At 42.2% G+C, this 25,536-nt stretch overlaps 3 non-coding genes across 3 annotated transcripts; all 3 read left to right on the top strand.

Annotated features, from left to right (window-relative positions):
* The first annotated feature begins 2,564 nt into the window (after nucleotides 1-2,564).
* On the top strand, nucleotides 2,565-2,671 carry LOC120251019. The gene has a single exon (XR_005533343.1). It is a non-coding gene; the product is annotated as a small nucleolar RNA R71 (small nucleolar RNA).
* A 5,072-nt stretch (nucleotides 2,672-7,743) lies between these two features.
* On the top strand, nucleotides 7,744-7,850 carry LOC120250916. The gene has a single exon (XR_005533246.1). It is a non-coding gene; the product is annotated as a small nucleolar RNA R71 (small nucleolar RNA).
* A 17,176-nt stretch (nucleotides 7,851-25,026) lies between these two features.
* LOC120250949 lies at nucleotides 25,027-25,133 on the top strand. Its single transcript, XR_005533278.1, has one exon. It is a non-coding gene; the product is annotated as a small nucleolar RNA R71 (small nucleolar RNA).
* Nucleotides 25,134-25,536: the final 403 nt, after the last annotated feature.

Raw genomic sequence — 25,536 nt, forward strand, 5'->3', positions numbered from 1 at the left:
TCGGACCTGGACTTGTACAGGCCAGCTCACAGGGGCACTCACACACCCCTGTGTCTTATCTGGATGAAAGGGAGCTCCTCTGCAGAGATACACACGAGCGTGCAGAAATTACCCATGCCCTTGTGTTTATCATAGGGTCATCCACAAGGGCGAGTCCATGCCCCTGTGTCTTCTCGGGAAAAATCTCTAACTCTCTACAGGAAGACACACGCCCGTGTGGAAATTACCCACAGACGTGTGAATCTCACAAAGTCATTCATAGGGGCGAGTCCACGCCCTTGTGCCTTCTCTGGATGAGCTCTCAGTAGAGTCCCACGGGCGTGTGAAAATTCCACACGCCCGTGTGTTTCTCTGGATGCCTTAGAAAACTTTGCATGCTCTGCAGAAAATTCCTGAACATATAAAAACACTAAGAGCCTGCTTTCATCATTCAATTGCACCAGAAAAAAAACGCACGGCATGCTCAAACGACCAAAAACTTCGCCGTACTCATTTAAACACGTGTGTGCACTAAAAATCCACAAGAAAATCACAACATAGCATCTCAAAATCAGGGCACCAACACTCAAAACCTTATTTATGCAAACACTAAACTAAAAACTAGAAAAACATTAAAGACTTGGGTTGCCTTACAAGAAGCGCTTGTTTAACGTCACTAAGGTTGACGTACCTGTCTTACCTCACAGGGGCTAATAGATGAAGGTTTCCCTCTTACCCATGACTTGGAAGCATGATGAACATAACCTCTTGAAGGTAGAGGGATAGTCATCGAGCTTGTTACCACTTGAGGGCTTGTCACCCTTGTTCCTTTCATACACATTCCAAACAGCCTTGAGGTGTTTCTTGTGGCGTCTTCTCGCTTGATTCATCTTTCAGAGCATATTTTTCGTGATCCTCGGAGTAGGTAGTACTTTCTCCTCTAGACCAAGCATCATCAACTCCTCGTTCTCCTCATCTTGGTCTAGCAACCCCTCGTACGGGTCCGGATTCAACATTTCCTGCACATATTCATCGATAAGTTCATTAGTAGTGTCAAGAAAATATAAAGTAACATCAAAGTCAAGAGAATGTCGCATGGCTTTGGCAAGGCGGTATGTGAGCTTGTCATCTCCAACCCTCAGTGTCAACTCCCCGCTGTCCATGTCGGTCAATGCCTTGGAAGTGCACAAAAATGGCCTCCCAAGTATCAAAGGAACATTTGCATCCTCATCGACATCCAACACTATGAAGTCTATAGGAAATATTTACTTGTCCATCTTGAAAAGCACATCTTCAATGATGCCCTCAGATGTCCCACTGTTCGGTCCGCCAATTGCAATGCCATCCGAGTGGGCCTACGCTCTCCCAAGCCTAGCTTCTGAAAGAAAGAGTATGGCATGACGTTGATACTGGCCCCTGAGTCCGCCAATGTCATCTCTTCACCCAAATTACCAATGTTGTGCAGGATAATGAAACTTCCTGGGTCTTTCTTCTTATTCGGCATATTATTTTACAAGACCGCCGATCAAGATGCATCTAAGATCACTGATGTACTCTCTTCCAATTTCCTCTTGTTAGTTAAAAATCTTTCAAGAACTTAGTATACCGAGGCATTTGAGACAACACCTCTACAAAAGGAATGTTGATGTACAATTGCTTAAATAGACCCAAGAACTTCTTGTATTGCTCATCATTTTGGTCGTTCTTCAATCTTGAAAGATAAGGGATTCTTGGTTTGTAAGGTGGGGGTGCCACCTCTTTTTCTTTGTTAACTCTCTCCTCAACCTCCACGACCTCCGCTGCCTTAACATTGGTCTTCTCACTAGGAAGTTTGCCCTCCACCTTATGACTACTTCTCAAATTAATCGCCTTCACAACCTTGTTGTCTCTCTGATTGAGACTTCGCGATTTGCACCACTTGATTCTCTAGGTTGTGCAATGAAGCGGTGTGGTTGCGAAGTGTAGCCTTAACCGATTGAAACCGTGTATCCGATGATTGTACAAATCTAGTCAAGGCTTTCTCCAAATCGGTCATCCAGGTCTCGAAGCCTAAAACTCTATTCTCCATGTTCGGGGCTTATTGTTGTTAGAAACCTAGTGGTGCAGTGGCCTTTTATTACCCTTGGTTGTTACATGTGAAATTAGGGTGTTGTCTCCACCCTTGGTCGTAGGTGTCGCTATAAGGGTTACCTTGTACTCTTCCCGAATTTCCCACAAAGTATACTTGTTCAGTCGGGGCTGAAGTAGCAATCGAAATAGGACAATCAGATGGCATATGTGAACCCCTACAACCATCAAAACTCGTGATCACGGCCACCCTCGGTGAAGTCAACGTATCCAATTTCTTGCTCAATGCCTCTACTTGGGCTGCCAAGGATGTAACTGCGTTGATCTCATGGAGTCCAGCCACTTTCTTCCTTTCCCTCACATTCTATTGGTAACTATTCAAGGCCATTTCTTCTACTAACTATCAGGCTTCATCAGCGGTCTTATTCCAAATTGTACCTCTAGCGACATCATCTAGAAGTTGTCTTGTCCTTGGATTCAACCCATTGTAAAAAGTCTGAATGATCATCCACTTGGGGAATCTGTGTTGAGGACACATCCGCAAAAAGTCCTTGAATCGCTCCCATGTCTCAAAAACGGACTTGAGCTCCATCTGAACAAACGACGAAATCTCATTGCGAAGTTTGTCAACTTTCCTAGAGGGAGATAACTAGCCAGGAAGGCTTCAACCATCGCATTCCAAGTCATGATCGACGCTTGTGGTAAAGAATGTAACCACTACTTTGCTCTTCCTTTTAGAGAAAATGGGAAAGCCCTCAATCTAATATCATCATCCGTAACACCGTTGATTTTCAGCATGTCACAAACTTCCAAGAAGTTTTCAATGCGATTGTTTGGATCCTCATCGGCCAAAATTGTGCTGACTGCTGAATCATCTGGATGAATGCTGGCTTCAGCTCAAAGATATGAGCTGTAATCGGGGGTCGTATAATGCTAGATTGTGTCCCCAATACTGACAGTCTGGCGTAATCAGAGAGTGTTCTCCGTCGTTCATTCTGTTCCGCCATGTTTTCTGACCCCTTAATGTCTATTTCAGCTTGATTCAACAGTTTTGGCACAGGTTCTTTACTCCCCGGCAACGGCGCCAAAAACTTGACAGTGCCCCTTGCGTGTGAACCGGAAATACACAGTTTGTCGAGTAATAAATCTCAGGTGAGTGTGGTATCGTATCCACAGGGAGTAGAGAGTAAAAATACTTAAATTTCTAATTAACCACGTGGAAGTGAACAATGATAGTGTCGATAAAATGTAATGTAAACAAAGATAAAAGAAACAAGAATGAGGATCGCAAGTTAGTGAGAGGTAAGGCAATCGATAGAAGTGGGGTACTCAGACAATGCTCCCCGTACGATTAATGTTTCAAGTGCAAGACCCACTATTATACTTCCTAATCAATGCTCAATAAGTTGTGAAAAACCTTAAGCACACCGTCCCAAATCTAAGGTCAACCGTGACTAACTCTACACTATGTCCCGGCGGGGAAATCGCTCAGTCTCAACACCTCACACTGTGTAAAGTTGCATGGAGTTCTAGGAAATCCAAGTGATAAACCCTGTTCCTATGTATAGACCTAACTCTTTGGTTCAAGCGAAAGGCCCCTAGTAACATTTAAGTTGCATGGATCAATGCCGAAGAAAGCTCTCCCACTAACCTTCTTCCAAATGGAGCGCGATGTCGGAGCCGTAGAACCTCTCCCAGTCCCTAGCCAATACCTCTCCAAACCCTAGCCGACGCCCCCTCTCAAGTTGGGGAAAAGATGGAGAAAAGAATGTTGAAATCGGGGCTGAAATCGGCTTTAAATAGGGCTGGAATCGGAAATCCGCACGCCCCTGTAGATTCATCACACGGCCCGTGGAATTTCCACATGGGCGTGGATGATTTCCACACGCCCATGTGGATTCTCTGGAATTCACTTTTCTCGGCCGACTATGAATGAATTGCTATGGTGTTTGCTATAGTGCCCTACTACAATACCGGCCCGAAACACTACCAAATCCATGTTTTCATCGAGGTAACATAAACGGGCACATATTTACGTCATAGGTCGCTTTGCTTCTTCAATAACGGCTTCATCAGTGAAGATCTTGCTATTAATATAAATTCACACATATTAGCGCTAAAACTTAATAAAAGTAATGCTTAGCATAAGGAAAGAAAACTTCGCATTCCTATCATACAAGCACTTATCACTTGTGTATAAGTATTACAAAGTATACTTTTATTATCACATATGTAGAAAATATCATACAAGCACTTATCACTATTGTGAAGAAGGTGCTCCAGAAATGTGATAAGTGCTTGTATGACATTTCCTTGCCCTGATCATGAACATTTCCTACATATATTCATCAACAATCTCATCAGTAGTGTGAAGAAAGTAAAGTGTATCATCAAAGTCAAGAGAATGTCGCATGGCTTCGGTTAAGCGGTATGTAAGCTTATCATCTCCAACCCTCAGTGTCAACTCCCCGCCGTCCATGTCGATCAATGCCTTGGAAGTGGGCAAGAATGGCCTCCCAAGTATCAAAGGTACATCCGGATCCTCATCGACATCCAACACTACAAATCTACAGGAAAAATTTACTTGTCCACCTTGACAAGCACGTCTTCAATGATGTCCCTCGGATGTCTCACCGTTCGATACGCTTGTTGTAACGTCATCCGAGTGGGCTTACGCTCTCCCAAGCCTAGCTTCTAAAAAAAAGAATATGACATGACGTTGATACTGGCCTCTGAGTCTGCCAATGTCATTTCTTCACCCAAATTGCCAATGTTGCACGATATGATGAAGCTTCCGGGGTCTTTCTTCTTGTTCGGCATATTCTTTTGCAAAACCGCCAAACAAGTCCTTCAGGAATTTTGCATGCTTCGGTATTTGGGACAATGCCTCAACAAAGGGAATGTTGATATGGAGTTGCTTAAACAAACTCATAAACTTCTTGTACTGTTCATCATCCCCTTGGTCATTCTTCAATCTAGAGGGATAAGGAATTCTTGGCTTGAAAGGTGGGGGTGCCACCTCCTTCTCTTTGCTTGCTTCCTCCTCAACCTCTAAGACCTCGGGTGCATCTACATTGGGCTTCTCACACGGAAGCCTACCCTCAACCTCACGACCACTTCTCAAAGTGGCCTTCACATGCTCTCTAGGATTGGTTTCGGTATTACCTGGTAAACTTCCCTGTGGTCTTTCCAATAGAGATTTCGCAATTTGCCCCACTTGATTCTCAAGATTGTGCAAAGAAGCGGTGTGGTTGCGAAGTGTAGGCTCGACAGATTCAAACCTTGTATCCGATGATTGTACAAATCTAGTCGAGGCCTTCTCTAAATCGGGCATTCAGGTTTCCAAGCCTGAAACTCGGTTCTCCATGTTTGGGGCTTGTTGTTGTTGAAAACCCGTTGGTGCCATGGCCTTTTGTGGTCCTTGGTTGCTCCACGAAAAATTGGGATGACTCTTCCAACCCGGATTGTAGGTGTTCCTATGTGGATTCCCTTGGTTCCTCATTGCATTACCCACAAAATCGACTTTCTCCACTGAAGATGCATCACCAATAGAGATCGGGCAATCGGAGGGAGCATGTCGTTCACCACATTTGGTGCAAGTAGTCACGGCCACCACTCTATTAGAAATTAAAAGGTCTAACTTCTTACTCAACGGTTCCACTTAAGCCACCAATGAAATTACAACATCTATTTCATGGAGCCCGGCCGCCATTTTCCTTTCCCGCGCATTTGATAAGTGCTTGTGTGATAAGAATGCCAAGTGTTCTTTTCTTATGATGAGCATTACTTTTAGCAGGTTTAAGCATTAATACATGTGTATTTGTGTTCTTTTGCGCATGTAGGGTTGTGAAGCTAAGTATTAATAAAAGAAGCCAAAAGTAGATCGTGAACGCACTATTTGGTGGAATCTTGGAAGCAGCAAACGCGAAAACATAAGTAGGGCCCTAAGATACGTGAATGTGTGCCAACCTCCATGTATTCAAGCCATTAAAATGAGTTGGAAGGGCACAAAGGCAGTCACATTTGTGTATCCCAACTTGTGTAATGATTATAAGATCTTCACCAATGAACCCGTTTATTGAAGAAATGATGCAATCTACAGCATAAACATATGCCGTTTATGTTGCCTCGATGAAAAGTGAATTCGGGAGTGTTTGTTCACAGCCGCCCGAAAATCAAAGTTCCAGAGAATCTCCACTGGCATGTGGAAATTATACATGCCCGTGTGGAAATTCCACGGGGTATGTGGAACATCCACATGCCCGCGTGGATGACCGATTCCAGCCCTATTTAAGGCCGATTTCAGCCCCGATATCAGCATTCTTTTCTCCATCTTTTTCTGCAACATGATAGAGTGTGGCGGCTAGGGTTTAGAAGGGTTTTGGCAAGGCTTTTGGCAAGGCTTCGACACCGCGCTCCACTTGGAAGAAAGTTATTGGGGGAGCTTTCGTTGGCATCTATTCGTTGAGGTGTGCTCTAGGCTTGACAAGGGGACCTTTGGAGAGGATGAGGCCACTCCACAAGACCATCGACACAAGCACCGATGGGGTTTTTCTATGGATTACTTGTTTTTACATTCGATTTCATTATTGATTGTAACTAGCTCCATAGAGAGCTAAACCCCTTAGTGGGTACTTGGATTTGTGAACCCTAGGATGCTATTGTTTCTTTAAACCTTTTATTATGCTTTCCTTAATTGATGTTTTAATTGAGTTTCAATCTGGAATGCTTGTTGAATGATTTCTCCCTTAGAGTGACACTAGGGTTGAGAGTCTATATTGGTAAACTTGGTGGATGGGTGACATGCCATGCGGGCTTGACAAAGCTAGATTGGACAGGGTTGAGAGGGTGAGTCCAGAGGTAGCGGAGCATCCCCTTTCCCCTTCGATTTGATTCATCCTAAATCCATTTCCTCAAGTTCTTTCCGGTCATAGTAGAGTGAATGGGCTAAGGGATGACCTTCCACTGGGGCTTAGTTGCAGAGGTAACGGAGTGAAGTGTTGAGGTGATTTTAGCACCTAGGGTTTAATTGTGACTAGGACTTCCCACCTGGACCAAAGGGTTAGGTCTACACATAGGAATAGGGTTTATCACATGGAATCCCTAGAAGTTATTGCGATTCTATACGAGTGCGAGGTTTAGAGATTGTTCAATTTCTCCTCCGGGACATGTATAGAGTTAGGCATGGTTGACTTTAGATTTGGGACCATGTATTTTAGGATCTCCACGACTCATTAATGCATTATTTAAGAACCATAATAGTTGGTTTTGCACTTGAAGCAATAATCCTAGCCGGAACAATATCCGAGTAACCCATTTACATCGATTGCCTTTTTCCTCTAAATTATTGAGCCTCTCTCTCTTATTTCTTTTATCTCTTTTTATATCACTCTCATTCATCATACCATCGATTTATTCTCATCATAATTAGATAGCAATCACTGTATTTCTATTCACTATTCTCTATGGATACGATACCCACTCACTTGGGATTTATTACTTCGACACCCGTGTATTTACGGTTTACACGCATATTCAGTCATGTCAGCATTCCAATGATAACTGTTCATGGCCATGTCTTCTACTAACTGTATTTACGTTTTACTCCCAATTGCATCTCCTGCTGCGACATCTAGCAATTGCCTTGTACTCGGATTCAACCCATTGTAGAAAGTATGAATAATCATCTATTCGGAAAATCCATATTGCGGGCACCTCCGCAAAAGATCCTTGAAGCGCTCCCATGTCTCAAACAATGACTCTAACTCCATCTGCACAAACAACGATATCTTATTACGAAGCTTAGTTGACTTCCCTGGAGGAAAGTATCTAGCAAGAAAAGCTTCGACCATCTCATTCCAAGTCGTGATGTAGGCCTTGGGCAAAGAATGTAGCCACTGCTTGGCTCTTCCCTTGAAAGAGAATGGGAAAGCCCTCAATCTAATAGCATTATCCGATACACCGTTAATCATCAGCATATCACAAACTTCCAAGAAGTTCTCTATATGGTTGCTTGGATCCTCATCTACCAAACCATTAAACTGCGCTGATTGCAGAATCATTTGGATGAATACTGGCTTCAGCGCGAAATTCAGAGCTGTAATCGGCGGTTGCACAATACTCGATTGTGTGCCCAAAACTGAGGGTCTAGCATAATCAGAAAGTGTCCTCTGTTGCTCATTCTGTTATGCCATATTATCTGACCCTTTAACTTCTATTTCAACTTGATTTGGTTCTTGCACAGGTTGTTTTCTACTTCTTTTGAGTGTACGTTCAAGTTAAGGATCTCCTTCAATCAATATCGAAGGTTTCCATCAGGTCATAACCTGGAGCTGCACCCAAAGAAATAAAACAAACAAGAACGATGATAGAAAAAGAAGATGTGAAATAGAATGAATGTATAAATAGCTAACAAAACAAAGTGCAAAGTATTTTTAAAACACCTACTCCCTGTCAACGGCGCCAAAAACTTGACAAATGCCTCTTGTGTATATCCCGCAAGTGCACGGTTTTGTCGAAATAATAAATCTCAAATGAGTGGGTATCGTATCCACAGGGAGAAGGGAATAAAAACACTTAAATTGTTTCTTAACTAAGTGTAAAGTGAACAATAGTTGTGTGACAAGATATAACATAACAAAAGTAAAAGAGACAAGGAAGAGAGCACACATAAAAGGGGAAGTAAGGCAATCGATAAAAATGGGGTACCGGATATTGTTCCGCCTACGACACTCGTTTCAAGTGAAAACCCCTCTATTTGCTTTCTATCTAATGCATTAACGAGTTGTGGAGATCGTTCAATACATGGTCCCAAATCTAAGGTCAACCATGCCTAACTCTATATATGTCCCGGAGAAAAAATTGAACAATCTCTCAACCTCGCACTCGCATAGAATCGCAATGAGTTCTAGAGATTCCAAGTGATAAATCCTCTTCCTAAATGTAGAACTAACCCTTTGGTTCAGGTGGAAGGTCCCTAGTGACAATTAAGCCCTAGGTTGTAAAATCACTACAACGCTTCACTCCGTTGCCTCTGCAACTAAGCCCCAATGGAAGATCATCCCTTAGCCCATTCACTCTACTATTACCGCAAAGAACTCGAGAAAATGGAGGTAAGATAAATCACATCGGAGGGGAAAGGGGACGCTCCGCTACTTCTCGACTCACACTCTCAACCCTCTCCAATCTAGCTTTGTTTAATTCTCGTGGTATGTCACTCACTCACAAGGGTTAGCAATAAGAATTCTCAACCCTAGTGTTCACACAATCAAGTATTGAAGATTGGAACTCAATTAAAACATCAATTAATGAAAGCATAATGAAAGGTTTAATGAAACAAATACATTCTAGGGCTCATTTGTGGAGAAGCCTCTACTCGTCCATGGGTCTCCTTGTCCGGCCTAGGAAACACCTCGCCGAATCGGTGCCGATGAAAGCTCTCCCACTAACCTTCTTGCAAATGGAGCGCGATGTCGGAGCCATAAAGCCTCTCTCAATCCCTAGCGAATACCTCTCCAAATAGGGCTGGAATCCGGAATCCACACGCCCCTGTGGATTCACCACACGGCCCGAGGAATTTCCACACACCCGTGTGGATTCTCTGGAATTCACTTTTCACAGGCGGCTATGAACAGTATATGCTACAATGAATTGCTACAGTGCCCTGCTACAGTTGTCCCGAAATACTCCCGAATCCATGTTTTCATCGAGGTAACGTAAACAGGCACACATTTACATAGTAGGCCGCTTTGCTTCTTCAACAACGGCTTCGCTGGTGAAGATCTTGCCATTAATGCACAACCCGGGATACTCGAATGTGACTGTCTTTGTACCCCTCCAAATCATTGTGTTAACTTGAATACACAGAGGTTGGCACACATTCTCGCATCTTAAGCCCGACTTATGTCTTCACATTTGATCCTTCTCAAGATTTCCTCCAAATGGTGCATTCACGATCTGCATTGGCTTCTTTCTTTACCATTCTGCTTTACAACCTTATATGCATGAAAGTAACATAAATGCACACATATTAGCGCTAAAACCTGATAAAAGTAATACTCATCATAACGTAAGAACACTTCGCATTCCTATCACACAAGCACTTATCACTTGTGTATAATTATTACAAAGTATACTTTTCTTATATTGAGCATCACTTTTATCAGATTTTATGGCTTAATCATGTGTATTTATGTTCTTTTGTGCGTTTAGGGTTGTGGAGATAATTTTGGAAGAAAGGAAGCAAAAATAGATCATGGATGTAATTTTTGAGGGAATTCTTGGACTGAACAAGGATCAAGGCATAAGTTGTGCTTTATAGACATGTGGGTGTGTGCCAACCTAGAAAATGGTCAATTGAATACATAAGGTGGTGGGGGACAAAGGCAATCACACTCATGTGTTTCGACTTGTGCAACATTGTCAAGAGCTTTGTCAATGCATTTGAAAGCAAGACACGACATGATCTACCTCTTGGTTGTATACTCAACATGGCGGCCTCAATAAAAAAGATGAAGTCGAGAGCATTGTAGCTAAAGTACTGTAGCAGTTATTTATGGTTGTGTGCCCAACACAACGTGATCTACCGCATGGTTGTGTTCAAAACGCGACGTGATCTACTGTTCACAACGCGCAGGAAAATGAAGCTTGGAAATCCACACGCCCGTGTGGATGTCTAATTTCAGCCCTATAAATACCGCTTTGAGGGTTTTATTTAGGGATCTTCTTCCTATCTTTGGCCTATCTTTTGGGGAGAGTGTGGCTAGGGTTTCGAGAGGTTTTTGCTGGGATTTTAGAGTGTTCCTACGGCATTTAACATTGAGGTCCTTTCTAGGAGAGCTATTTTGGGAGCTTTCATCGGTATTGATTCGGTGAGGTGTGCCCTAGGCTTGACAAAGTACTTGGAGAAGACAAGGTGGGGTCCTCAAGACAATCGACACGAACAACAAGGGAGGTATCTCTATGTATTGCTTGCACTTACTTTTGACTTCATTATTGATTTTGTTTTTCTCCATGGAGAGCTAAACCCCTAGTGGGTGCTTGGACTTATAAACCCTAGGATGATTTTGTTTCAATGACTATTATTATGTTTCCTTTAATTGATGTTATAATTAAGTTTCAATCTTGTGTGCTTATTTTTTTTATTTTCCCTTAGAGTGACACTAGGGTTGAGAATCTATCTAGGTAATCCTTTGAAGGGGTGACAACTTCATTAGGGTTAGACTTAGCGAGATTGAAGAGGATTGAGAGAGTGAGTCGAGAGGTAGCGGAACGGCCCTTTTCCCTTCCGACGTAATTTATCCTACCTCCATGTTGCAAGAGTTCTTTACAGTCATGAAAAAGTGAAGTGCTAAGAGACAAACTCCACTGGGGCTTAGTTATGCGAGCAACCAAGTGAAGTGTTGAAGTAACATTAGTGCTAGGGATTAATCGCGATTAGGGGTCTTCCGCCTGGACTAAATTGTTATATCTATATTAGGGAATAGGGTTTATCACTTGGAATCCCTAGAGCTTCAAGCAGTCCTACATAGTGTGAGGCATTGAGAGTATCCTTTTCCATCGTGGTGTAGTGTAAAGGGCTAGTCACGGTTGACCTTAGGTTTGGGACGTATGTCTTTGGATCTCCACAACTCATTAAACTTATTAAGAGATATAATATTAGTCTTGCACTTGAAACAATAATCCAAGGTTGAGCATTGTTCCGGTACCCCATTTTACCATCGATTATCTCTCCTCATTCTTCTTGCTTTCTTTTTCTTCTTTTACTTTTATTTGCATCTCTTATTTGAACTAACTCACAAATTGGTTTTCACCCTAGCTAAATAGTAATACTTTGTGCTTCCGAACACTATTCCTAGTGGATTAGACTACCCACTCACCGGGGTATTTTATTACTTTGATGACCCGTGCACTTGTAGTACGCACATGCAAGCGGTGTGTCACATAGACTGGGTACTACTTGACGACCCCTTGCACTTGCGGGATTACAATCTTATTTTTGGAGCCGTTTCTTGGGAACCATAAGGAATACTCGGAAAACTTTGAGCTTGTTGATTCGGCCATTGTTTCGTTTATTTGTTTCCTTTGTTTTTATTTATTTTGTTATCCATATATTTTCATTTCTTTGCTTTTATTTATTTTTATTTTTTCTTTTTGAATCTTGATTGTTGGTTTTTAATACTGTGCAAGGTACTCATCTTATGACACGTGCAAATCAAACAAACTTGGTAGAGCCAGACAACAAAATTGAGATAACCTTGCATAAATGGTTAAGGGAAGTGGCTGCGAGTTTAGTGTACCAAGAGGTCCATATTGAATAAAGTGACCATTAGGCATGGTAGAACCAAGGAGGACTTTGTCAGATTATGAGAGGCCACAATTTACTGGTGAATAATTCAGTGTGCGAGCTCCTACAATGCTAGCAAATATTTTGAAATCAAAGGAAGTATTGATAAGTGTCTAAATACATCACCTTTGTTATATATTTTTTATGCACTTTCATGTATATTTCAATGATTCCGATGCACTTTACGCTTTTTATTTGTTATTATTATTATTTTTGGATATCGAATGATCATCTAGTGTGTTCTAGTGTGTTTTAGTGCATGAATGAGCTTTGTTTTGGTATAAATTAAAGAATTTATCGAAGCTTACACACATCCTCAGGGTCTAGGCAAGAAAAGAGTGGACTTTCAGGTACTGATTACTTTAGCAATGGTTACTATAGTTGCATCACTGTAGCAATTCCACTCTTGCAGTGTACGGCTAGTGCACGACCTGTACAGAGGAGACAAGAGGTGTGCAGCCTGGTGTGCAACCTCACACCAGCTGCACACACATGGGCATAACTCTTTTTCTAGGTTTTAAAATTCAACCTAGTGCTTGGGAAGAAGGGGCTTTCACCACCATCTCTTCCATCATATTCCCTCATCATCTCCATAGTTCTCTGCCATCATCTCCATCATTCTCCACCACCATCACCGGATTAGAAGACAATCTGAAGAGCAAGAACTCAAGGGAAGAAGAAGGTTGTACTCAAGGAACAAATCAAGAAGCTCGACGGTGCGGATCTGGATAGCTTTCGTCACCACTTTCTAGTCTACATCTAAGGGAGTTTCTTATGAGCATTTTTATTGATTATTTTGTGTATTCTATCCTTTGATGTGGAACCAGAATCCCAAGGCCACCGGGCTCCGGTGAACCATGGGAGAGGAACTTCTTTGTATGGATGGATGATCATTGTTAGTTTTAATTGAATGCTGACATGTTTGCTGGTTTGAATCTATTATTTTGATGTTCAATGACAACACGCCTTGCGTGTGACCCGCAAGTGCACTGATTTGTCGAGTAATAAATCCCAGGTGAGTGGGGTATCGTATCCATAGGGAGTAGGGAGGAAAAATACTTAAATTGCTACTTAACCACGTGAAAGTGAACAATGATAGTGTCGATAAAATGTAATATGAACAAAGATAAAAGAAACAAGATTGAGAGGCGCAAGTAAGTGAGAGGTAAGGCAATCGACAGAATTGGAGTACTCGGACAATGCTCCCTCTAGGATTAATGTTTCAATTGCAAGACCCACTATTATACTTCCTAATCAATGCTCAATGAGTCATGAAAATCCTTAAACACATGGTCTCAAATCTAAGGTCAACCGTGACCAACCCTAAACTATGTCCCAATGGAGAAATCGCTCAGTCTCAACACCTCACACTGTGTAAAGTTGCATGGAGTTCTAACGTTTTAGATTATCTCGAAAATGTCATATGGACTTATCTTGAATATATCCAAATATAATGAAATTTATTTATTTGAACCACATGTTGTCCTAATTCGATTATGATTTGACTGTATGTAATTTTTTTAAAATTTTTATTCGATTTGAATCAGGATATGCAATTTTTTTTAACATAAACATATATCTTTTTGTAATTTATTTATTTATTAAAAAAATTTATCTATTAAAAAAATTTATCTTTATTTTTTCTATATAATTTATTTTCTGATATTATGTTAAATTTTAATAAATTTTATCAATTTTGTATTCATGTAAATTTAATTTTTATGCATAATTTTTAATTATTTTTTCTATAGTTTGGGGCCTTTTGGTAGAATTTTTTTACTCCTCCATTCCCATCAAACCCCTTTTCAACTCCCCCAACTCCTCCAAATTCATCGAAGTTTTTGACATTACCGACTTCACTACAGTCTACGATGACCTCGACGACGAAGCCCTCGCTAGCTCGCCGTGGGATGGCGCTATCGTGTACCGCGGGGACGCATGGGTGACCCATCTCGAGTTCGCCGCAACACTAGAAGGCTAGAATCAGGATTCCACACGTCCCTGTGGATTTTTCCCACGGGTTTGTGGAAATTCCACACCGGCATGGGGAATTTCCACATGCTAATGTGGATTCTCTGGAAATTCTATTTTCGGACGGATATGAATAGTAACTACTACAGAATTTGTTACATTGTTATCAATGCACAAGTCGGGATACGCAAATGTGACTGCCTTTGTACCTCTCCAACTCATTGTAGTGACTTGAATTCATAGAGGTTGGCACACATGCACGTATCTTGGATTCCCACTTGTGTCTTCGCGTTTGTTCCTTCTAAGATTTCACCAAATAATGTGTTTACGATCTACTTTTGCCTTCTTTTCTCAATACTTAGCTTCACAACCTTACATGCGCAATAGAACACAAATACACTTGTATTAGCTCTTAAACCTGCTAAAAGTAATGCTCAATATAAGGAAAGAACACTTCACATTCTTTACTTGTCATTCAAACTACAATGGATGGATTCCATAGGTTTTGATTCATAAATTGTATATGTATGGAGGGATGCTTGAATATATTAGGTTGCACAATGATTGAAGGGGGATTCAATGTGCCGTGAAGTTAGGGAAATTTTAGCCGAAAGTGAGCATTAGAATTACCCTAACCAAGACTCCCTATTCCCAAAGACATCATAGGGGTATCAATCGGATGGAGGAACCTGTATTAGATTAGGGCTACACTACCGAGGTTCGGGGGTAGTTGGCATTTGACATGTATCTGAATTGCGTATGAACCGCTAGTGTACGGGTGTCAAAGTAATAATTACCCTAGTGAGTGGGTAGTCGACTCCACAGGGAACGGAAGTATTAGTAATAACCAATTCTTAGTTATCTTGTCGAAATTAATGGATGTGACGAAATGAACTAATTGCAAGAATATTAATAAGCAAACAAATGGGCAAGATAGAAAGTAAAGGAGATCTCAATCAATAAAGGTGAGGTACTCGGGCAATGCTCCCCCTACGATCTAACATGACGCTCAAGATTTGCTAAATGCCTCTAACCAAGTTTAATGAGTTGAGGTGATCCAAGAACAATCGGCCCTTGCTTCCAAGCCACCGATACTAGTCCTCTACAAGGTCCTGGTAAAGAAATCATTCAATCTCAACACCTCACAACCCATATGACTGCACCAAGCTCTATGGGATACCTAAACGTGAAAATGATTCATAAAGATAAATCCAACCCTATTTTTAGGCGAAGGATCCCTAACCGCCTACAAGGTCCTGCCTGAGAAATCTATCAATCTCACGCCTCACACCAAATATTGTTGCATAGAGTCTAGGGAATCCGGAGATAGGAAACACTCATCGGAAGAGAAAGGGAATACTCCACTATCTCAATAGTGGTGTGAACAAAATCAATATGAAAACAACTAAACAAAATAAGAAAGAGGGGCGCAATAAAATGAAAGGAAAGGCAATCGATAGAAAATGGGGAACTCAGACATTGCTCCTGACAGCGCCCCTTGCGTGTGACCTGTAAGTGCACGGGTTTGTCGAAGTTATAAATATCAGGTGAGTGGGTATCATATACATAGGGAGTAGGGAATAAAAATACCAAGATTGCTATCTAAATAAACGAAGATGGAATAATGCTTTGGTTGATAAAATGTAATGAAGGCAAGAATAAAAGAAACAAGAAAGAGAGAAGCACAAATAGATGAGAGGTAAGGCAATCGATAGAAGTGGGGTACTCAGATATTGTTCCACCTAGGACAATTGCTTCAAGTGCAAAATCAACTATTATATCTCCTAATTGACGCTTAATGGGTCGTGCAAATCCTTAAACACACTATGTCCAGGGGGAGAAATCGATCAATCTCAACACCTTAAACTGTGTAGAGTTGTAAGACACTCTAGGGGTTCCATATGATAAACCCTATCCCAATGTATAGATCTAACCCTTTGGTCCAGGCGAAAGACCCATACTCGCAATTAAGCCCTAGGTGCCAAAGTCACTTCAATGCTTCACTCCGTTGCCTGTGCAACTAATCCCCACCGGAGGTCATCCCTTAGCCCATTCATTTTACTATGATAGCAAAGAACACTTGGAACGTGGAGGTATGATAAATCATGTCAAAGGGGAAAGGGGACGCTCCACTACCTGTCGACTCATCCTCTCGACCCTCTCCAATCTTGCAATGTCTAACCCTCATGGTGTGCCACTCACTCACAAAGGTTACCAATGTAGACTTTCAACCTTAGTGTCACTCTAAGGGAGAAATCATTCAACACGCATTCAAGATTGAAACTCAATTAAAGACATCAATTAAGGAAAACATAATAGAAGATTAATCAAACAAATGCATCCTAGGATTCACAAATCCAAGTACCCACTAGGAGTTTAGCTCTCCATAGAGCTAGTTACAATCAACAATGAAAGCAAATGTAAAAACAAGTAATCCATAGAAAAACCCCCTCGGTATTCATGTCGATGGTCTTGTGGAGTAGTCTAGTCTCTCCAAAGGGCCCCTACACCTTGTCGGATCTATGCCAACGAAAGCTCCCCCAATAACCTTCTTCCAAGCGAAGCGCGTTGTCGAATCTGTAGAACTACTCCAAAGACTTTCCAAAAGCCTCTCCAAACCCTAGCCGACCGCCTCTCAGAAGATGGAGAAAAATTGGAGAGAAGAGGGGAAGAAGATTCCAAAAATCGGGCTGAATCACGGCTTAAATATTGATGGAATTGGGAATCCACATGCCCCTGTGGATTTTTCCCACGGGCCTGTTGAATTTCCACACGGGCGTGGGGAATTTCCACATCCACGTGTGGATTCTCTAGAAAACTGTATTTTCGTCCGGCTGTGAACAGGAACTGCTATAGTATTTTGGTACAGTGATTTTCTATAGTACCCTGCTATAGTACTCCGTCAAAACGCTCCCAATTACACACTTTTCATTGAGGCAACATAAACAGGCACACGTTTATGCCGTAGATCTCAACTGTTCTTCAATCAAAGGCGTTATTGATGAAGATCTTGCTATTAATGCACAAGTCGGGATACGCAAATGTGACTGCCTTCGTGCCCCTCCGACTCATTGTAATAGCTTAAATACATGAAGTTGGCACACATCCACCAAATAGTACGTTCACGATCTAGTTTTGGCTTCTTTTCTTATTGCTTAGCTTCACAACCCTATATGCGTAAAAGAACATAAATACACATGTATTAGCGATTAAACCTGATAAAAGTAATGCTCAACATAAGGAAACAATACTTCACATTCTTAACACACAAGCACTTATCAAACTCCCCCACACTTAAGCTTTTGCTTGTCCTCAAGCAAAGAAATAAACAATGAAGCATAGAAAAAGGAAAGATTGAAAGTGCTCGGCCTTAGGTTCACCAAAGCATGAAAGAATAGCATTCTATGAGTAAGGGAAATTTCAACACTAAATACGAAAAAAATCAATGCTCTAGCGAAACACTTGAATAAAAAAGGAGAATAAACCCAAACTCATGTAAGTGTGTGTAAACTCACTCAAGTAAACCCAAAGTATACTCCTCAAAGTTCTAAGTACAAAGGACTTATTCATCTACAAGAAAACCAAAGCAAAAGGATGGAAGTAGCTTCACACATCCTCTAAGGTAGCCCTTTCCCAAGCGACCGCTAAGGTGGCTTTCACACTTTCGAGGTGGAAGCTCTTTCTACCGGGGTGGTAGCTTTCACTCATCACATGAGATAGCTCTTTCTCTCATTAGGGCATAACTAGTATCCGACTTATGAGAGCAACTTTATACTTCATAGGTGGTAGCTCTTTCCACCCCCAATGCACAACTTACACAATCTATTTGTTTTTGTAGCAAAATGGAACAAGAAACAAAACTAATTAGTCCTTTAAACATCAAACTTGAGTTTCCAAAAGAGTTTCATAAGTGTGTGGTGCACAAATATTAATCGTGCAAAAATTCCTAGAAATTCAAGTGAAAACTAGAGCATGAGAACATTCAATGTTAAAACTTCTCCTAAACTCAAGAATACAAATATTGCAACCAAGGTGAACCTCCATTGACTACGTGAGCATGTATGTCAATCAAACTTGTGTAAAAGACATGTGCAACGTGAACTCCCCCCAACACTTAAGATGTATATTGCCTTTAACGTACACATGCAAGCACAATAGAAAGTATAGCAATCAAGCAAATATGTGGGAGTGGACAATTGAAACAATACTCACCTGACTCCTAATGTTGCGTTTGATGGAGCTAAATCCTTCGTGGTGAAGTTCCAACAGGTTTGTGAAGCACACACGACCCACATTGGCCGTGTCCTTCACTAGTTCTGAAATCCCATACTGACAAGACCATCTGTACGCATACACAAATGGGTTAAGTGAAGCTCAATAAAAACAAAAATAGCTCGAGTATATAAAATATAAGGTAATGAATGCAACTCGAGATAACAAAATGAAAGTAAAAGACATACTCAGAAGGAAAATCCTTTGTGAGTAGTGCAAATCAAGCAACAATACAAAATAAAATACAAAAACAAGAAGGAAATAAAGAAAAAGAAAGACGCATCAAGCGTCGGTGTATGGCTGGGACTCCTCTGCCGTTGCTGCTGGTGGCGATGATGTATTATGTGGATCAACTGGTGCTAGGACGGGTGATGGTGGTGCCGGAGATGCCTGAGGGGTCCACGGCCTCAGAACAAATGGGGAGGTAACGTCTCGCTCAAGGATCTGCTGTAAAGTATCAAAACGTGCGATAAACTCTGTGTACTGCATAACCTGTGTCGCCTGAACCTCGGCGATCTCTGTCCGAAGCACCCCTATAGCACTTTCGAACCTCTCAATATGATCATAAGCTCGAGAAGGTGACAACATGCATACTAGGGGTGGCTCCTGTGTCGCATGATGTGCCTCGGTCTCTATCAGTGTAGGCTGAGGCTCGGGGGCATTCTGAGAACTCTCGGCATCATCACCCTCACCCTATCTCTAGGGCGGGTGTAATCAAAGCATACACTCACGGCTGAACCCTGCGAACCATCCCCATCAACCTCATCGTCTCTATGCCAGGGGAGCAGGTATACTCGCCTTCTCGGTCCCTCGAATCGCATCTAGGAGACCCATACCCATGACGAGTCTCGTGATATATGGGCTGGACAAAATGACTACTACTTTGGCGTACTGGCTCTGGTGGCGCATGTACTCAGCCAGAATGTGCCCCAAATGAATCGGCTCTCTATGCACCATGGAGTACAGGTATAGTAGCTCCTGTCTACTTAGTACTCCTGTGCTATCACCATGCCCGTTCACTGATCGGCTAAGAACGACGTGGATGTATCTATATGCTGGCCGAGAAAGGCAAGTAGCCTTGGACACTCCTGGCTCATACTACCCCTACCCAGAAAGTGCTCTATATGCTCTCTGGGTTGTCAGACTGCCCGATAATCTGTGGGTAATCGATCATACTCCTCTGTATCTGTGTAGCACTCATCATACAAGCCCAGACGGATGGAGATCTGTGTAACACTCATATTATAATGATGTCCGAGTGCTCTAAATTGTATAACATCGACACTGTCGAATCTCGAGTAAGATTGGTCAAACTCAAAGGTCGAAAGCACCTCCAAAAGTGAGTTGATGAATAGCTGGCTCTCGGATCGACAACATCTCTTTAACCTCATCTGCCATGTCTTCTGCTAATTGAATTTCCCTGAGCGTGCTCATGTTCAGGAATCGGGTTTAACCGAACCTGAGCTTAGATAGCCGCTCAAACATGGCCTGATGCTCAGGAATAGAAAACTTTATGTGATATATTTCAAGGGACTGCTCATGTGGACATTTGTTAGCTTGCTTCTTTGACCGGGGAGCCATGCCTGTGAGATTTGAAAAGAAATCTGATTAAGAGTACTCACAGGTTAATGTTGCAGAAATCCACACGGTCGTGTGGATCCATGGGGAGTGAAAACCACACGGCCGCATGCTAAAAACTCACAAATACATCATTAAATCTCTTATAATTTTTTCCTAAGCATGCATACCCCTTCTAAATGAAGAAACGAAGCAACATTTACTAGTTTCATCAATTAAAATCAAGAATTGATGAAGAAAAGAAGGAAAGACTGTTTACCGACAAGTTGAAGATGTAGAACTTGGAATCGGCCGGAAAAACAAGTAAAAATCCTTCTAAAATGACGATGCGAGGTCGGGAGAGAGTAAGTGTGCGCTCTTTGATTGATTAGGAGTGTGAGAATGAAGAAACACGATGAGACTTTAAAGGAAACTCGCGCATCTTGATGTTCTGTACATCCACACAAGTGTATGGAAATTACCCATGCCGGTGTGGCTCCTGATAAGTGTCTAAATGTACGTATTTTAGTATAAGTATCTGTTATCTCTAGCATGTATTTCTGTAAGAATTGATGCCCGTTTCATGCTTAATCGTGTATTATTTGCTTTGTAGGGCATGAGAGAGCCATGGAGGATACGAAGATATGATTCTGACGAAAAAGAGAAGAAAACCAGGTCGCAGTACTGTAGCATATTCACTGAAGCAGATTACTATAGCTGGAGTACTATACCATTTATTCTGTAGCAAGAACACTGTAGCTTCCACTATATCACCTGGAGTGTTTTCGAGTTAGGATTTAATCTAGGCCATACGGCCTCATTGCTGCCCTGGATTGACCCCAGGATAAATACTGTAGACAGAGAAGAGGAGAGTTTGTTTGAAGGCATACTAGGTCAATGAGGTGCTCATTGAGCCAGTATGGATACTGTTACGAGAGCTAAAATGGAGTTTTCCTACTTCATACTGCCTCAATGCACCCCCGCATTGAGGCAGTATGGAGCCAGTATGGAGGCCATTTTGGGGGCTTTTGATTCTATTTTGATGGGCATACTGGCTGTTTTTGAGAGAGGGTATACCGAAAGTATATGAGGGCATTTGGAGGCTCTTCTTGGGGAACTTTTGGGAGTTTTTTGGGGGACTTTTGGCAGCCAACACTGAGGAAAGAAGAGGAAAAATCAAGACATCATCTTGGTGGAGCTTGGCTTAAAGCTTGGAGGTGATCAAGAGCTTAGATCTCAAGGGGAGAGTTTCATCATCAAGGGAGGAGGAGAGTTCGGCATTCCTTGGGCTTTAGGAAGCGTCATTCAACGGGCATTATTGTTCTTCATCATCTTTCGAACTAGGGAGTGACATTTATGCATTTGTCTCTTGTTTTTTTTGAGTTTGTGATACTTGTTTGTATGATGGCATACTAGATCCCCAAGGGCACCAGATGTAGGTGAATCTTGGGGGGTTCATCATGTATTGTGGATGCTATACTTCTATTTAGAGTGCATTGGTGTGATTTATGGTTTGGCTTATTGTTCTTCATGTCTAGAACTATACAATGGAGAGATCCTTAGTTCTTTGTTGAGTTGTACATGTAGATGTGACCTACTCGCATGTACTAGATTATTAATGAGCTAGAACGGGTTTTTCTTGAATCGATATGCTGAGAAATTGGGTGTCGGTAGCCCCTCCGAACTATAAGGGTAGACTTAGATTAAGTGTATCCTTATTGCGTGATCTTCCTTTACTTAATGCAATCATAGGAATGTGATTAGGGAGAGATCCTTGTCATTATTCGTATGGGATTAGATCCCTAGGCCTATTTATCATTATCATTGCTCTTGTGATTTCTTCCTTGCCTTGTAATTATTATACTTGCGATTTATTTGTATTATTGCATGTATTAGAGTGAAATACCATGTTTAAGTTGTAGGTTAGAATGTTAGTAATGGAGGAGTAATAGGAGATCTTTAGCCCCGTGGAATATGATCCTTGGGCTATTGCACAAGGTATTACTTGGCGACCCTGTACACTTGCATGTGAGCAAACAACCAGCTCCACAGGAGAGCATCAACAGGGGCAGACGCACGCCCTTGTGTGCTCTCGGGATAACACTCCTTTGCTCTGAATGCATCCACACGGGCGTGCAGAAAATACCCACGCCCGTGTGCCCGACCCACAGGGGCAGACGCATGCCCCTGTCGCTCACTGTCCTCTTGAGAAAAATCTCTAAATGTTTCCCACGCCCGTGCGGAAATTCCCTACGGCGTGGATCCTTACTAGGCAATTCACTAGGGTAGACGCACACCCCTGTGTCTTTTCGTTATTGAGGAGAAATCCTCTGCAGAGAACCACACGGGCGTGACCGTGCGTTTGTGATAGAATCATCCAAAGGGGTGAGTCTATGTTCCTCTGTCTTCTCGGGAAAAATCTCTAAGTCTCTGCAAGGAAACACACGCCCTTGCGGGAATTACGCACGAGAATGGACCATCACAAGGTCGTTCACAGTGGCGAGTCCACGCCCCTGTTCCGTCTCTGGATGAGGTCTAAACGAAAATGCATGCTCATCCGGAAATTCCACACGGGCGTGTATTTTCTCTAGACATTTAGAAAACTTTGCAAGCTCTGCAGAAAATTCCTGAACACAAATATAAACTCAGAACCTACCAAAGAATTCAATTTTAACCAAAGAAAACATGAAAAACACGCTCAAACGACCAAGATTCTTCACCATAGGCGATCAGGCACAAGATAACACCACAATGTCCATGAGAAAATCACAACAAAAGCATCTAAAAATCAAGACACCAACACTTAAAGCGTTATTCATGCAAACACTAAACTAAAACTAAGAAAACAATAAAGACTTGGGTTGCTTACAAAGAAGCGCTTGTTTAACGTCACTTAGGTTGACGTACCTTGTTTTACCTCACCGGGGCTCATAGATGAAGGTTTCGCTCTTACCCAAGACTTGGAAGCACGATGAACATAGTCTTTTGACGGTAGAGGGAGAGTTGTCGAGCTTGGTACCACTTAATAAGGGTTCGTCAACCTTGTTGTGTTCTTGCGCATTCCCAACAGCCTTGGGGCATTTCTTCAAGTGTCTCCTTGCCCTCTTCATCTTCCGGAGCACCTTCTTCATGATCCTCGGAGTAGATGGTACTTTTCCATTATTACTTCTTCATTATCCACCTCTTCTTCTAGCAACCCCTTGTACGGGCCCGGATTCAACATTTTCTGCACATATCCATCAATTATCTCATCAGTAGTGTCAAGAAAATATAGAGTATCATCAAAGTCAAGAGAATGTCGCATGGCTTTGGCGAGCCGGTATGTGAGCTTATCATCTCCAAACCTCAGTGTCAACTCCCCGCCATCCATGTCGATTAATGCCTTGGAAGTACGCAAGAATGACCTCCCAAGTATCAAAGGAACATCTACATCCTCGTCGACATCCAACACTACGAACTCTACAGGAAAGATGTACTTGTCCACCTTGACAAGTATGTCTTAAATGATGCCCTTCGGATGTCTCACTGCTTGGTCAGCCAATTGCAATGTCATCCGAATGGGCCTAGGCTCTCCCAAGTCTAGCTTCTTGAAAAAGGTATATGGCATGACGTTGATACTAGCCCCAGAGTCCACCAATGCCATTTCTTCATCCATATTACCAATGTTGTATTGGATGATGAAGCTTCCGGGTCTTTCTTCTTGTTTAGTATATTATTTTGCAACACCGCCGAACAAGAGGCATCTAAGATCACCGATGCACTCTCCTCCAATTCCTCTTGTTGGTCAATAAATCTTTCAAGAACTTAGCATACCGAGGCATTTGAGACAACGCCTCCATAAAAGGAATTTTGATATGCAATTGCTTAAATAGACCCAAGAACTTCTTGTATTGCTTATCATTTTGGTCGTTCTTCAATCTTGAAGGGTAGGGAATTCTCGGCTTGTAAGGTGGGGGTGCCACCTCCTTCTTTTCGTTTGCTCTCTCCTCAACCTCCACGAATTCGGGCACTTCAGCATTGGTCTTCATACTAGGAGGTCTACCCTCAACCTCACGACCACTTCTCAAAGTGATCATGTTCACATGTTTTCTCGAATTAGTCTCGGTATTACTTGGTAGGCTTCCTTGTGGTCTCGCCGATAGAGACTTCGCAATCTGCCCCACTTGGTTTCTAGATTGTGCAATGAAGTGGTGTGGTTGCGAAGTGTAGCTTCGACCGACTGAAACCGATTGTCCGATGTCTGCAAAAATCTGGTCAAAATTTTCTCTAAATCATTTATCCCGGTCTCTAAACCTGAAACACGATTCTCCATGTTTTAAGCTTGTTGTTATTGTTGGAGACCCGGTGGTGCTATGGCCTTCTACTGCCCTTGGTGGTTACTCCACGAAAAGTTGGGGTGGTTCTTCCAACCCGGATTATAGGTGTTTCTATATAGATTACCTTGGTTCCTCATGGCATTACACACAAAATCGACTTGCTCAACTAAAGATGCATCACTAATAGAAATAGGGCAATCGGTTGGATCATGTCCTCTCCCACAACCTATGTAAGTAGTGACGACCGCCAATCTATTAGAAGTTAGAAGGTCTAACTTCTTGCTCAATGATTCCACTTGGGCCGCCAAAGAAGTAACTGCATCGATTTTGTGGAGTCCGACTACTTTCCCCCTTTCCCGCGTGTTCCACTGGTAGCTGTTCACGGCCATTTCCTCTACAAATTGCCGAGCTTCATCAGGGGTCTTGTTCCCCATTGTACCTCCTGCGGCAGCATCTAGAAGCTGTCTTGTACTTGGATTCAACCCGTTGTAAAAAGTTTGAATCATCATCCAGTCGGGGAAACCGTGTTGCGGACACTTCCGCAAGAGGTCCTGAAATCGCTCCCATGTCTCAAACAATGATTCGAGCTCCATTTGTATGAATGTGGATATCTCATTATGAAGCCTTACTGACTTTCCCGGGGGAAAGTATCTCGCAAGAAAGGCTTCGACCATTTCATTTCAAGTCGTGATGGAAGCCTTTGGGAATGAATGAAGTGACTGCTTGGCTTTTCCTTTGAGAGAAAATAGGAAATCCCTCAATCTGATAGCATCATCAGACAGTCCATTAATCTTCAACATATCACAAACTTCCAAGAAGTTCTCAATATGATTGTTCGGATCTTTATCGGCCAAACCATTGAACTGCGGTGACTGTTGAATCATTTGGATGAATGCCGGTTTAAGCTCAAACTTCGGGGTGCGATCTGTTGTCGCACAATACTCGATTGTGTGCCTAAAACTGAAGGTTTGGCATAGTCAGAAAATGTTCTCTATTGCTCATTCTGTTTTGCTATATTATCCGACCCTT

This window comes from Dioscorea cayenensis, chromosome 19, assembly GCF_009730915.1.
Source record: "Dioscorea cayenensis subsp. rotundata cultivar TDr96_F1 chromosome 19, TDr96_F1_v2_PseudoChromosome.rev07_lg8_w22 25.fasta, whole genome shotgun sequence".
NCBI classification, from domain to species: Eukaryota; Viridiplantae; Streptophyta; class Magnoliopsida; order Dioscoreales; family Dioscoreaceae; genus Dioscorea; species Dioscorea cayenensis.